Genomic DNA, 13,381 nt, shown 5'->3' with positions numbered 1-13,381 from the left:
GAATTTTACATACATATATGAGATATATGTTTGTATGTTAAATCTAAAAATTAGTTTCATGATTTAAAACTTATATTTTATACAAAAAATTTAGATATAAAATTTAGTTTTAAAATCTGAAATTTATATTTATACATGAGGGTTTTGATTATGAGAAAATCAAAAATTAGGTCATGTAATTAGATTGCATCTAGAATTTTTGATTTGAACATTATGGGTTTAATTCGATTAAGTAATTAATCAAATCGAGTCAAGTATTGATTAGGGTTAGATCAATTAAGTTATATGATCAAGCAATTGTTGTTGATCAAATAGATTAAATTCTATATGTAAAATTGATTAATCTAAGGATTTGATTTGGTTCAATAGCTTGAGCCTGATTTGCTTGAGCTAACCTTTTTGGACCAATTGACCTATTGGTGCCTAAGACAAATAATTGAGAGGTGGTTATTTAATTAGTTCCGTTAGCTGACTTGATCAATTTATTGATATCTAAAGAAAGCAATGGGGGGACCCCCATCGATCTTCACTTACCTGGCCAATTTGGAAGATTGAGTCTTGAATAAGATTGCTTGGCATTTTGGTTTATCCCATGTCAATTAGATCGGCCATATGATGACTGATTAGATGAGATCTAAATCTAATTTTTTTCATAAATATTAAGTCCATAGGTCTTCCATCATTGTAGATGTGCGGGCGTGCTACTGGTGTTGATTATTTTTGATTGGTTACAGTTGTTTAATTACACTGAAAACATGCAACCACTCTATTAACAAAGAGTTTCTCTAAGGTAAGGATGGGGTGGGCCCAATAACTGTTAGATGAGGGACCCAATGACAGCCTTGGACCTGCTTGTGAACGGTAGATCGGGCTTAAGTAAGGAGTGTAGTCAATAATTGTTAGGTGAGCCCATATGATTTAGAGACCAAGTCACTGCAACATGCTTAGAGAAACCTCTAGGCAAAGAGTTATCCACGCATCGATGTACATGATACCAATAACTATTAGGTGAGGTACATGGCATCGGTGGGACCGCAGTACCCACTAAAAATTTATTTGTCACGTTACGATTTTTGTTTCTCACTCGGAGAGTGGAGAGATCTAAAAAATTAGTGAGAGTCATTGTTTACATCTCAAAATTTTTAGAAGTAAGTATAATTTTAAAGTACAAAAGTCTAACTTAAATCTCTACTCTTGCAGTTAAACAATGTCAGTTTCAAACCCTCTAGCCCGCATCCTTGAATCCAATCGTTTGATCGAAACAAACTATAAAGACTGGCTAAAAAATCTTAGGATTATCCTGATTTCTAAAAAATTAAGTCATGTACTCAATCAGAAACTCCTAGTGTTACCAAACCATCCTACTGTCGAGCAAAGAACTGCTTATGAAAAATGGATGGATGAAAATAGTCGAGTCAAGTGCTATGTGCTGGCATCCATGTCAAATGAGTTACAGAGCCAGTATGAGTATATGCCCACTATCAGGACTATGATCACTCATCTATAAGAGTTGTATGGTGAGCAGAGCCATACAGCACGCTTCGAAGTATCCAAGAGACTCTTCAATTTAAAGATACGCGAAGGACAGTTAGTCCATGAGCACTGTATGACAGTAATCAAAGATATTGAGGAGCTTGGGAAGCTCGGACTTGATATACAAAAAGAATTATAGATGGATTTGATCCTTCAATTTCTTATGAGTTCATATAGTTAATTTATTATAAATTTTCATATGAACAAACTTGATTGCACTATTCTTGAGCTAGTCAACATATTAGTCACTACGGAAGAAACCTTGAAGAGTTCAAGGGGCACTGTTCTCGCTGTGGAGTGGACATTTTTCAAGAAAAAGTCTAGTTGGAAGAAGAAGAAAAATCTGCTAAGAAGCATAAGAAAGAGAGTAAGCCAAAGAAGGACATTTGAAAGAAAGCTGAAGTAAAGAAAAAGTGTTTGCACTATAATGCTGAAGGCCACTGGAGAAGGAACTGTCCACTCTACTTAGAGAGCCTAAAGATCAAAAAGGGTGATAAACCTTCGAAGGTATGCTCGTAATTGAATCTAATCTTATATTTTTTTCTACTTCTAGTTGAGTATTAAACTCTGATTCGAGTGCTCATATATGTACCTCAATGTAGGGTCTAATAGAAAGTATGAGGTTGAGGAAAGGTGACATGATCCTTCGGATCGGCAATAAAACAAAAGTTACTGCAGAAGTCATTAGTACTTATCCTTTTCAATTATCGTCAGGACTTAGATTAGATTTAAAAGACTGTTATTTTATTTTTGTAGCTAGTCGAAATTTGATTTTCGTATCTGTGCTAGCACAGGATGGTTTTGAATTTAATTTCAATAAAAATTTTTATTCTATTTATTTACAAAAGAAATTGGTTGCATGTGATTTTTTAATTGACAGTCTATATTACTTGCATGTTGATGCAAATGTAAATTTGAACGAGCAAATAATGAGTGCCGTAAGTCAAAAGAGACCCAGAGATGAAATTAATTAGAAGTACATGTAGCATCATAGACTAGGTCATATTGGAGAGGATAAGATAAATAAACTAAAAAAGGATGGGATCTTTGGCTCTCTTCATTCAGAGCCGTATCCAGCTTGCGAATCTTGTCTTCAAAAAAAAATAGCCAAGTTACCCTTTGTAGGACATGGAGAAAGAGCCACTGAGTTACTTGTCCTAGTACACATCAATGTGTGTGGGCCATTTGATGTGCAGACCAGAGGTGGTTATAGGCCATTGATGTGCAGGTCATTTGAAGTGCAGGCCACTAAGTTACTTTTACTGATGATCTATCTAGGTATGAGTATGTATATCTGATGAAATACAAATCTGAAGCTTTTAAAAAGTTAAAAAAAATTAGAAATGAAGTAGAAAAATAAACAGACAAACCCATTAAGGTTCTTCGATCTGATCAAGGAGGTGAATACTTTAGTTAGAAATTTTTGAGATATCTTAAGCACAACGATATAGTCTCTCAATAGACTCTTCCCAAAACACCTCAGCTTAACAGGATATCCGAAAGAAGGAATAGGATCCTATTAGATATGGTTAGGTCCATGATGAGCTTCACTGATCTATCCTTATATCTTTGGGGATATGTCTTATTAACTACCATTCATCTGTTGAATAGGGTTCCATCAAAATCCATTCCTACCACACCTTATGAGATATGATATAGTAAGAAGTCGAGTCTAGATTATCTTAAGATTAGGAGATATCCTGCTTATGTCAAGAGACAAATGATTGATAAATTGAAGGATAGATCTGTAATAGCTTATTTTATAAGGTATCCAAAAGAATTAATGAAATACTACTTCTACTTTTCATAAGATTACAATGTGATTGTGAGTCGGAATACTATATACCTAGAAAAATAGTTTATTTAGGATGGTGGCAGTGGGAGGTTAGTTGAGCTCGGAAGAGAAGGTCTCTGAAGAGCAAAGAGCTATAAATCCTTAGAAACTCATTATTTATGAGCCAGTAGTTGACATTCCTCTACCACCTCATAAATTTAGTAGGATCTCCTGACCTTCTGAAAGGTACGTGGGTATGCTTACAGAGGAAGTAAAGAAAATATTTCTTATGGGAGATAAGGGTCATGGTGATGATCCCAATATCTTTGATGAGAAGATGTCTGACATCGATTCTAAGAAATGGTTAGATACAATGAAGTCAGAAATTAACTTGATGCATTCAAACCAAGTATGAACCTTAGTGGATCCCCCGAGGGTATAATACCCATTGGGTTTAAATGGATCTACAAAAAAAAAAGTGCCGATGGTAAGGTAGAGACCTATAAAGTTTGGTTTGTGGTAAAAGGTTATAGCCAGCACGAGGGCATTGACTATCAACAAACCTTTTCATCTGAAGCCATGCTGAAATCCATCCACACTCTGCTTGCTATTGCAGCTTATTATGATTATAAAATCTGGCAGATAGATGTAAAAACTACCTTCCTGAATGGATATCTTGAGGAAGATATCTATATAGAGCAGCCTTTGGGTTTCACATCTGATGATAGTGATTACAGAATCTGCAAACTATAAAGGTCTATATATGGATTAAAGCAAGCTTCTCGAAGTTGGAATCATCATTTTGATGATGCAATCAAATCATTTGACTTCATCAAGAATGAAGAGGAACTTTGTGTATACAAAAGATCAGTGGGAGCATAATAACATTCCTCGTATTATATATGGATGATATTCTCCTCATCGAGAATGATATTCTCATATTGACCATGGTCAAAAGATGGTTGTCCAGAGAATATTTTATGAAAGATCTAGGGAAAGCATCCTATATTCTTGGAATAAGGTCTATAGGGATAGATCTAAAAAGATGCTAGGCCTGTCACAAAAGTTGTACATAGAGAAAATATTGAAGAGGTTCAACATGAAAAACTCTAAAGGAGAACTTTTATCTCTTAGGCATGGTATTCATCTTTCCAAGATGATGTGTCCGACCACGTCTGAGAAAGTTCAGCACATGAGTAGGATTCTTTATGCCTCAGCCATAGGGAGCCTCATGTATGCCATGCTATGTTCTCGATCTGATATTGCCCTTGCTGTGCGTGTCACGAGCAGGTATCAGTCAAATCTAGATGAAGAGCACTAGATAGCTGTGAAGAACATCCTTAAGTATTTGAGAAGAACTAAGGATTTGTTCTTGATCTTTGGAGAAGGTTTTGAGTTGCAAGTTGAGGGGTATATTGATTTAGACTTCATGTCTGATTCTGATGATATTTCAAGTCTACATCAGGATATGTGTTTGTATGCAATGGTGACACAGTCAGCTGGAAGAGTTCCAAACAATCCATCATAGTGGATTCGACCACAGAGGTTGAATGTGTCGCTGCTTGGAATGCTGCAAAGGAAGGCTTCTGGTTCAAAAAATTTATTGTGAAACTTGAGATTATGACATCAGATGCTATACCACTTTACTGCGACAACAATAGAGCTATAGCACTTGCTAAGGAGCCGAAGTCTCATCAGAAATTATAGCACATCGAACGATGGTATCATATCATACACGACTATCTCGAAATGAAATATGTCGAGATACGAAGAGTAGACTCCACGGACAACGTGGCAAACTCACTGATAAAGCAATTGAGCCAGCCAAAAATGGAAGTCCACCTTGAGAGGATGAGACTTAGATTAGTGGCCAATTGACTTTAGTCCAAAAAAAAGATTGTTAGATGTATGTCCTAGAAGCCAATATGACTGACACATTGTAATAAAGTTAGGATATAATTTTATACTTGATATATTGATTTGATCAATAAAAGAGCAAGTTCAATTTTCATTCAAGTGTGATGTATCCTTGAATCATCTATGGAATTAACATGTCGACACATATTCTCAAAGTATTGAGAATTAGAGACATGTATTTAATTCCTAAATGCTCCCGATCATAGTATCATCATGAGGATGGTGATCGATCTAGATAGACCAATGCACAGATTGCTTCTTTCGAGGTAGATGAGTCTCTGATCTATAGTGTAGAGACATTGAGCGACGAGTGTGAAAAGTTGTTAGAGAACAACTAGTACTGAGCATGACCATACGAGAGATCACTTGAATTTTTACTCGATCATCAGTAATTTTTTCGATGCTGTAGTTGTGTGAATGGTCTTTTGACCTGTGATGGTATGACTGCTCATAGTGAGATTGCTGAAGTTTGACTAACACATAAACATGATCTTAATGAGCCCTTGTAGTGGATGTTGGCGATAGTTGGTCCACTGTAAGAGTAGGAGGTGCATCAAGATGGAATCTATCGAGTTTAATAGAAAGGAGTAGTCTTATGGGATTTAAGAATGTGGCCACAGCAGTATGATTGATGGAAAAGAGTTTTCATAAGGATCACAATTGGACTTAAGCTGATCGAATCTATCATATGACTGATGATGAGGTTTGATGATTTATCCATGACATGCTATCTAGTTGAGACTCACGATAGAGGAATTGAATCACACGTGAACTACACATTGAGGTTCTTTTTTAGTTCTACTAGATTGCCACTACATACTGCTAGAGTCACTGGTGGATTGTGAGAGCTCACTAGGATTGCTCAAGATCGATAATCCTTGATGAGTTAGAGTAAAATTGTTCTAACCCATTAAAAAGAGTTTCAATGATATTATGATAGAGATCATTGTACATCTCACTACCAGATAGAATTAAATCTATAGGGTCACACAATAAAGAGATTAGATCTGAAATAACCAATTGGGCTTATGAAGTCTTAATTGGGTTTAGTAAAATTCTATTGGATTCAGAGTAATCTTACTAGCATATGGTTGGACTCAATTTTCTCTTTATATTTGAATTTTTTATTTGATAAGATTAATTCAAATTAATAATCTACTGATAATCTAAATGAATTAGATTCATTGGGCTCCAATTGTTGGGTGCCTAAGATTTTGGATCAAATAAATTAAGGGTTCAAGTCCTTAATTAATTTTCTTAATAGTTTTGATTGAACACCACTTGATTTGATCAAGTTGAGCATGTCCACCCATTAGAGAGCATGTGAAATCATTATGGGGCATCCCATGGGTGCCATGTTGGGTGTATTTTTGTGGGTGTAAAGGCTCCAATAGTTGGCGCCTAAAGGATCTCCTAAAGAGAGCCAAATAACTAAAGGAATAAGGATTCCTAATGCAAGTAGGAGTTGTATGAAGTAGTTGTTTGGTTTTGAATAGGATTCAAACCTTATGCCTATTTAAAGGAGCCTTTCCTAAGGTCTCTAGACAATTCAACCAGCAGCCCCACACCTCGCTTGAAGAGCCCACACCCGCTCTTTCTCTTCTTCCTTTCTTCTCCCTTGGAGATCCAATGCCCATACCTTGGGCATCCTCCATCTTCAATGCCCAAAGATGTTTGGGCATCCCTTATTGCTTGCTAGTTTTTAGTCTCTGGTTGCTCCATAATCTAGAGAAGAAAAGCAAGAGAAGAAGAAAATCAAGAAAAAGATCAAAGAGTTGATCACGATCCAGGCTTCGTTCAGATTTGTAGGTTGATTTTTCTTAGAGAAGAAAAATCAATATCAAAGAGAGTTGTTTCTGGCTAATCCTGAGTGGATACCCATAGAGATCGGATACTTACACGGCTAAGAGAGAGACTATTCTCTTCTAGATCCAGATTTGAAAAAAAAATTTATAAAACAGATATATGATTCGATCACATATTCAATTTCAGCATATGAAGTAGATCCTAGTATTTTATATTTTATGGATGCATGATGTAGATTAAAAAATATGTTAATCCTCTAGTTTACTGTGATGTTTAGAAAAAAAAATTGAAATATATATGCATACCCCGACATTGAAATTCCAACATTTAGGACTAACTTGCTTAATGATTGCAGTACTTGGTTCTTGAGGTAGCACTCGGGTTGGATAATCCATTTTTGGGTCAGTGATTGTTCCTCTAATAACTTCTTCATATTCTTTTTGTATATTTACAATTTGCGCTTCCTGGTCAGAGGCTATATTAGGCTCTAAGAATGGATCTTTTAACATAACCAGGAGTGGCTTTCGTTCCAATATATGTAGGGCCTCCAATTAAGGAGCTATAGGTGTGATAAAGAGAGGGGGCATTTGCTCATATTTCATGATCCATGGAGGAGCAAAAATGGGTGGCTCTAACAGGGCATGTTGAAGGAAAATGTGATGATTTTGTACATGTATTTTTAAAATTTTATAATGAAATATACATAGATTAAATAATTTAATCTATAATGTATGCATAGATCAAATCTAAAACTACCATACAGGATCTATGATATGAACTAATATGCATGTATGTAAATTTGAAATCTAAAATTCAGCAAACATAGATCTTATCTATATTATATTTAGATCATATCTAAAATATGAATTGAGTTTAAAACTCGATATCTGAGTGTGGATAGTAGATCATCACATTCATAATCCATGATAGTTGATTCTTCATGATGCTCAGCAACCGCACATACGTCCGACCTCTATGGGTATCCACACGAAGCCCTTATGCTGATCGATCTCTCCAGGAGTGCTAGCTCATGAAAACATCTTTTGTTGGCTGATCTAAGAGGAATATGAAGAAAATAAAGAACAAAGAGACCCTCTCTTTTTCTTTCTGGATCTATGCATCAGATCTCTACGATAGAGATCAAGAGGAAAACTCTTTCTTCTCAATTCTCCCACGCACAGGAGAGAACCTTTCCCTCTTCCTTTCATGCCTTTAAGAAGAATTTTTCTTCTATAATTTTTTATGATAAAAATTAGATCTAATCTGATTTTTTATGTAGAAAATAACATGGATTCTCATGTCCAAAAAAAATCAAAAGAAAAGATCCAAAAAAAGAACCATTTTTCTCTTTTCTTCTTCCTTTTTCTTCTTGATCTAGAGCTCTAGGAAGTCCAAAACACCTAACCAGATTTTTTTAGTATTTCTTCTCTAAATTTTTATATTAAAAATTAGATCCAATCTAATTTTTATACTAGAAAAAAAAAATAGAGAGAAGAACTCCTTTTCCAAGGATACACACTAGAAAGAAGACCTTTCTTCTTCCTTTTCTTTCTCTCATTAGGAAGAATCTTTCTTCTCTTATTTTCTACTATAAAATTAGCAAGAGAGACCTTCTTTGATGCCTTGAAATTAGCAACAAAAAACCCTTGAAAATCCCTTCCAAAGAGGCGTGAGATGGGCTTGGTGTGTGGAGTTAGAGGGGCGTCCAACTCTTGGACGCCCCCTCCTTTTTTGTTAGGTGACAACCTGAGAGGAGAGAGGCATCTTATTTCCATAGAAGAGCAGAGAGGAGCGCGGCTTCTTAGTTGGAGCATGAGTTCTCATGGTGAAAAGATGGGAGGCGTGGGGAATATATGGCACATAGATTTTGTTAGTTAGTTAGCCAAGTTTAGTTGAGTCCTAGTCCAAATAGGACTCAATTAATTCTTAGTCAAATCCATACTAACTCTAGGATCAATCCTAACTAATTTAGAAATTAGTTATAACAAACTAACTAATTAGGTCCTAGCCCAATTAGAAAATCAATTAGGTCTTAATCCAATTAGGAAGTTAGTTAGATCAAAACCCTATCTGTGGGAAATATTTTTTATTCAATAGGGCTTGATCCAATCGAGTCTATTATCCAATAAGATTTGATCCAATCAAACTTAAATCAAATTAAATTGAACCCCATTCAATTAAATTTGATTTGCATCCCTAAGATCAATTGGAACAAGTCCTAGGATCAATTAGGGCTTGATCCAATCAATCCAAAGAAACCTTAATTGAATCTAATTCAATTAGATTTTATCCAATCCTCATTGCTCAATTAAATTGAGCAAATGAACAATCAAATTGTTAATTATTTTTTTTCTAATTTACTAACCCTTAGTAAATGATTTATTGTAATCTTTACATAGGATTAATCATTAATCATATTGATAATTAAATCTTTCAATGATTCATAATCGTCGATCAATTATTTGATCAAACAGATACTTCTATGTGTGTGATCCCATAAGTTTGAACCTAAGCTGGTAGCATAAGAATAATTTTTATACTAATCGATGTAACCACCTAGCAATAGGATCCGACATCTGGATAGGTCAAATGTATGCTCAGTAATATTCTAGAACCTACGTAGATATAGTTATCATATAATTCATCCCTTTGAGTCTTGATGCTCAAGGATGACTTAGGGTTAAACTGTCAACTCTAGATGAGCGGTCCATATTGTGTCTCAATCTCAAAAATTTTGTGATTTCTCATCAGGACTACTCTGATTAGAGTTTTACTGAATTAAAATACAGTGATACATCATCCCTAATTTTACTTAAAGCGATCAATCTCATCTTGACTCGCACTCAGACTTCACAAGTACTTGACTGTATCCAGAAATCTTTTGTCATCAAATTAAAAATTCGGATAGTCTGGTACCAAAGTACAGTAAGTTACTTGCAAGTCATCGAGGTAGCCTCAAGTCAGAAGAACACTTATACCCATATCTTATCAGAGCAACCCTTAACAGTAGAGTGCTCCGGAGTTGGTCAGGTTCACTGAAACATACTCCTATATTTCACCTGTATGTCGGATTTCAGGGATAACATGCACAACAGAAGCATAACGGATTTCAAAATTTTAAACTAAGAAATCTTAAATATTAAACTATTAAACCAGCACCTCCTTGATGATTAACAATCATATAAAATATTTTTATAATAAAATTTAAGGTATAAAAGAATACCTGTAATGCTTATTCCAAAACTCCGACAGAACCTCCATCAGGCGCCCGTGTTCGCCCTCCAATGGTGATCCACACAGGGCTTTGAATAAGATACCAACTTCTTAGGATAATTCCTCCTCCAAAATTCATACTTTGAGAATTTTTTTGGGTAGCAGAACCTCAGGGCTCCCTTCCTCTCCTCCTAGCCTTTCTATCTCTACCTTTCTTGTCTCCTTGTCTTCCTTATATCTCTTCATAGGCTCTTGTGCTAAAATTGGACTTATCCTTACTATTTTAGGACTTATCCTAATAAGGGAAGGAAGAGACTAATTGGATAAGAGGGAGAGAGATGTAAGAAAGAAGAAATAAGAGTAGAAATCTGATTGAATTAAACCCCGACACAGGACCCCTTTTATAGTTAGCAACTTGATGTGTTTAGAATTATCTCGCACCCTCTCCATATGACATCTCATGCCCAACTAGATGATCTCACACCCCTTTCCAATTTCACACACCCATTTGGAGACTTGTGACATATGGCAAACATTGAGAAAAGAATCCAAGAGTTGCTTCACATAGAAAGACTCTTCAAAGAAATTTTTTTGTTATTTTTTCGATGCGTCACAAGGTTTCCTTGGGCGGCATTTCTCTCCACCATTGATTAGTGCACTTTGGCCATCCAAGGGCCCACAAATGAGGTGCTAAACTGAAGATGGTGTGGAGAAAAATTCAGGAATAAAGGTGGCATGCACCAATTTTAAGAGTCCTAAATTATTTGGACCCTAGGTGGCGCATAGATTAGGTTTTGCTAGGTTTCCAATTTTTATCCAATTTTCATAATTAAGACATGAAGTGATTTAGCCATAGAAGGACTCTTCTACTCCTAAAATCAAATCATAATCTTCCATAAAATATTTCATCAGGAAACAAAAGGATATGAATGAGGAAATGGGCATCCCATCCCATGGGACGTCGACTTGGCTTTTTCACACAAGATAAACCCCATGTGCAAGAAAAAATTCTTGGCACGTGGGATGTTGGTTTTGTGGTGCCTAATATCTACTTCAACCAACCAAGAGTTGACTCAACTCAAATCCAAAATTGGTTTGACTTAATTTGGATTTAATTAGCCTAATCTGGAATCAAATTCGAATCCGATTCGAAACAAGAAGCTAGGATTTGCAACATGTGCTAGCATGTTCATTTTGCAAACATGATCTAATCCAATTAGACTCTTGATCAATTCTCCTTGTGTGTGACCCATTGGATTTTATATCTAGCTAGTAGTAGATCTAAGTACAAATTGACCTGATTTGATTAGAATTTAATCTAACTGATTTAGGTCCAATCGAGCTAACTCAATTTTAGTAATTAGAATCTTTTCTAATTGACGATCGAATTAAATTCTTTAATTTGATCAAACCTACAAGATAAGATTGATGTCTAGTAATGCATCATATCTATTTGAAAGATATAAAATTTTGATGGAAACACTAAAAATATCCTTCAATGAAAAGTTATTGTGCAATTCAATCCTGCGATCAATCTGCATCCCGAATATGAATCTAGATATGGAATGATGTCATATCCAATATCATATTCATATTTCTTTTAATTTTTAATGATGACTCAATTAATGAAATATTAAAATATTTTTTTAATTTTTATCCCACTTTGATCAAAGACTTTCTGAATCATCAATCGATTAGAGTAAATAAAATACGATCCCCTCTTACCAGGAGTGATCGATTACATGTTGATCTACTCACAACCTCCATATATATTCCACCATATCTAGATTACCCTATACATGACTCAGTCATGAATAAGTATGAACCAAGATACGGATTCATGTATACAAGATTTTATGGTAGTCTCAGGTCAAAAGATTACATGCATAACTCCCACTATAAGAAAACATCTTTTGATGGATAGGTTGATTCCATAAGATGTTTCTCAAGTCGAATCAATTTTATAAACTCATTCTCTAATGAGTACTCACATCATTATAGTGTCTCACACAAGTGACTTATGAGATCAGCCACCCTCTCCATTGATCATATATAGGAAGTGCCAGTCTACTCAAAATATTGATCTCCTACTCAATGCTCCTATGACTAGGAATATTTTAAATCAAAATTTTTAAGATTTTAAGTCTCATAGATATGATCTCATCATAATCCTAAAGTCATTGTCCTGATTTATGGAGTTCATCATTATAAAAGTAAGATACAACCTATGATGAAAAATAAATATCTTATATTTATAAAATATCAATTACATGAGTCTAAAAGATTACAAGAAAAATCTATCAAAATACAAATTTTGATTGGCTTGTAAGGCATATTTCTTTCAATCTTTCACTTGCACTAAAGCCAACTGTCCTCATATTTTATCCCCATACAATCAAGGTGGTGATCAAACTGCTGTTGTGGTAGAGCCTTAGTAAACGGATCTGCTATGTTATTCTTTATATCTACTCATTCAATGACTACATCTTATCTTTTGACTATTTCACGAATGAGATGGAAGCACCTTAGAATGTGCTTGGATTGATAATGAGACCTCGATTCCTTTGCTTGAGCAATTGCTCCAGTATTAGAATAGACTAACTGCTAACTGACTGCAGTAAATAAACTAAACTAAGCGCAGAGCAAATCAAGAATGAAAAAGACTACTAATAGAAAGAAATAAAATTTAACTAAGAAAAATGCAATATATAAAATAGGAACAAAGTAAAATGTACAAAACTATGTTTAACTAAGAGCAGATAAACTTAAATAAAATAAAACTACTTAATATAAAAGAAAGGACAAACTAACAAAATAAAATAAAGGACAATACCAAAACAACAGAACAAAGAAATAAATAAAAGCAGAAATAAACAAAAGCTTAGAGTAAAATAGAGTATTTTAACTAATTGGATAGTATATAATTGCTCCATTATTTACTTCATGATTGCACGATAGATTGTACTATATTTTTAGTACAATCTTATAACATATTACAGGTGGTATTTAAGTTATTTATCCTGATTGATCTGTTGTTTACTTCACAATCTCTACCAACCTTAAGATTGTTTACCCTTAAGAGGCTGATCCGTTGTTTACTTCACAGCCTCAGTAGCATTTCAATTATTTACCATCGTG

The sequence above is a fragment of the Elaeis guineensis genome, chromosome 1 (genome assembly GCF_000442705.2).
Source record: "Elaeis guineensis isolate ETL-2024a chromosome 1, EG11, whole genome shotgun sequence".
In the NCBI taxonomy this organism is placed as follows: Eukaryota; Viridiplantae; Streptophyta; class Magnoliopsida; order Arecales; family Arecaceae; genus Elaeis; species Elaeis guineensis.
This window is presented reverse-complemented; position numbering follows the sequence as displayed.